This window comes from Lissotriton vulgaris, chromosome 7 (assembly GCF_964263255.1).
Source record: "Lissotriton vulgaris chromosome 7, aLisVul1.2, whole genome shotgun sequence".
NCBI lineage: Eukaryota > Metazoa > Chordata > Amphibia > Caudata > Salamandridae > Lissotriton > Lissotriton vulgaris.
Window position 1 is genome coordinate 1390543058 of NC_141695.1, and position 2500 is coordinate 1390545557.

Genomic DNA, 2500 nt, shown 5'->3' on the forward strand with positions numbered 1-2500 from the left:
TGCATTTAGCAAGGAAGCCTGCAGGACTTCTGGGACTTTTCTTTCTCTTTTTTAGCCTCACTGTCATTATTCTTCACCACCCCCAAATCTATACTGCTGCAGTGTTGTGTTGCTTCGTGGGAAGCAGGACAAAAAGAAGGGCAGGGCCTATGCAAATGAAGGCCTCAGGGATGTCTGGGAGTGCCTTTTTAGCAGTATTGTTAAAGTCCACCTTGCAACCGGATTGGTCGGGTAGGCTGAAAAACACCATGCCAGATTGGGCACCAGGTCTCTAGGCGCTTGGAGGACATATTGGGTCTACATCTTTCAGTTTCTGAGGTCCAAGAAATGTTCACCCTCTACCCTAATAAAGAGGTCTTGGCCGATCGTGGCTGAGAGGGGAAGAAGGTAGCAGTGCAAGATGCTTATGGGCCTTCTCTAATAATGGACCAACTTTCTCTCTCTCTCCTTACTTGTGGTTCTGCCTGGCTACTGGGGCTACCAGTTGTAAGCCTGCAGCCCACAGGGAGTTGGTTTGTTCCTCTCACACATGTAAATGGGTAAGCATTCAAGTGCACACACCTGCCTACGTCCACAGACCCTCGCGCACACACACTTTTGTCAACAAGCTTTTTCGCAATTAAGAGTATCAGGGACCAATGTTGAAATACAAAAGCAGCACACCACGTGACGGCCATCACATAGAGTCCAGCAGCAAATGGGAAACGTTTAACAAGCTGTGGTCCTATTACTTGCGCTCTACCGTGGAACAACTGCTGGATGAGTCCTGCTGTAGAATATTGAACCTACAACAAGTCTGAGGTAAATAAGAATTCCACAGGAATATAATCAAACAGGGACCTACAACCCTTCCGAGCCAGATAGGAGTCGAACCTACAATCTTCTGATCCGTAGTCAGACGCGTTATCCATTGCGCCACTGGCCCTATGTAGACTTATGCATCCTTTTGTCCTTAAGTGGGCTAGAAAGTGTGTGTGTGTGTGTGTGTGTGTGAAGGCACAAGGAAACCCATCTGACCTCCTGGAAGTCTGTTCTGTGAGGTTTTCCCAAGTTTTACAAAGGACTTTAGGAGAAGGAAGCACCTAAAAGCTAGGCGAAATGGTCCTAGATCCAAGGAAATCTTTTAGATCAGGCTCAGTTTCTTAAATAGTTTGCATTAACATAATCAGTTCCAGGTCTGTGTGGGGCTGAGCTTGAGAACTCCTTAGTAAGTAGGCGTTTACAACAATAAGGGGTTTAATATTACAACACAGGCGAACATTCAGACACATTATCATAAGCTCACCTTGTCCAGGGACCCAAGCATGCTGCCTTTCCACTCTCAGAGCCCTTCACCTAACCTACTGTGCAGCTGTTTCACCTTTAATATCACTGTTCCACAGGCAGCGTGACGTCACAATGCTCCTTGTCTGTAGCCCGAACCAGGAGCCTTTGCAAACCTGGTATAATCTACATACTTACGGTGTGTTTAGTCTTGGACCACAAATGCAGTGAAGAATAATGGATTGCTACTCTTCATACATTTTTGACCATTGGCTCAGATTTGAATGCGTACTGGCCATCTGAGCATCTCTGCCAGGCCACCCTATGTCTAGAGACTGTAGATTTAGAGAGTTTATAAACATTGTCAGTTCATCAATAAAGTGTGCTCGCTTCGGCAGCACATATACTAAAATTGGAACGATACAGAGAAGATTAGCATGGCCCCTGCGCAAGGATGACACGCAAATTCGTGAAGCGTTCCATATTTTTAACAGCTTTTAGGAGAGAGATCTTTTTTGTTTTCAAGACTAATTGAAAAAATAAAGCAGGTCCCAGTGCTGTCCCCGCGATATGTATTTTTCAATTAGTCTCTCCTCAACATTTTTTATGTATTTGCTTTGCAGTAAAGAAGGTGCGCTCTATGTTCAGCTGCATTTAGCAAGGAAGCCTGCAGGACTTCTGGGACTTTTCTTTCTCTTTTTTAGCCTCACTGTCATTATTGTTCACCACCCCCAAATCTATACTGCTGCAGTGTTGTGTTGCTTCGTGGGAAGCAGGACAAAGAGAAGGGCAGGGCCTATGCAAATGAAGGCCTCAGGGATGTCTGGGAGTGCCTTTTTAGCAGTATTGTTAAAGTCCACCTTGCAACCGGATTGGTCGGGTAAGCTGAAAAACACCATGCCAGATTGGGCACCAGGTCTCTAGGCGCTTGGAGGACATATTGGGTCTACATCCCTCAGTTTCTGAGGTCCAAGAAATGTTCACCCTCTACCCTAATAGAGAGGTCTTGGCCGATCGTGGCTGAGAGGGGAAGAAGGTAGCAGTGCAAGATGCTTATGGTCCTTCTCTAATAATGGACCAACTTTCTCTCTCTCCTTACCTGTGGTTCTGCCTGGCTACTGGGGCTACCAGTTGTAAGCCTGCAGCCCACAGGGAGTTGGTTTGTTCCTCTCACACATGTAAATGGGTAAGCATTCAAGTGCACACACCTGCCTACGTCCACAGACCCTCGCGCACA

At 46.4% G+C, this 2500-nt stretch overlaps 2 non-coding genes across 2 annotated transcripts; one reads left to right on the forward strand and one right to left on the reverse strand.

Moving 5' to 3' along the window:
* Positions 1-852: 852 nt before the first annotated feature.
* TRNAR-ACG (transfer RNA arginine (anticodon ACG)) lies at positions 853-925 on the reverse strand. Its single transcript has one exon. It is a non-coding gene; the product is annotated as a tRNA-Arg (tRNA).
* Positions 926-1645: 720 nt separating this feature from the next.
* On the forward strand, positions 1646-1752 carry LOC147704990 (U6 spliceosomal RNA). Its single transcript, XR_015297907.1, has one exon. It is a non-coding gene; the product is annotated as a U6 spliceosomal RNA (small nuclear RNA).
* The last annotated feature ends 748 nt before the right edge of the window (positions 1753-2500 follow it).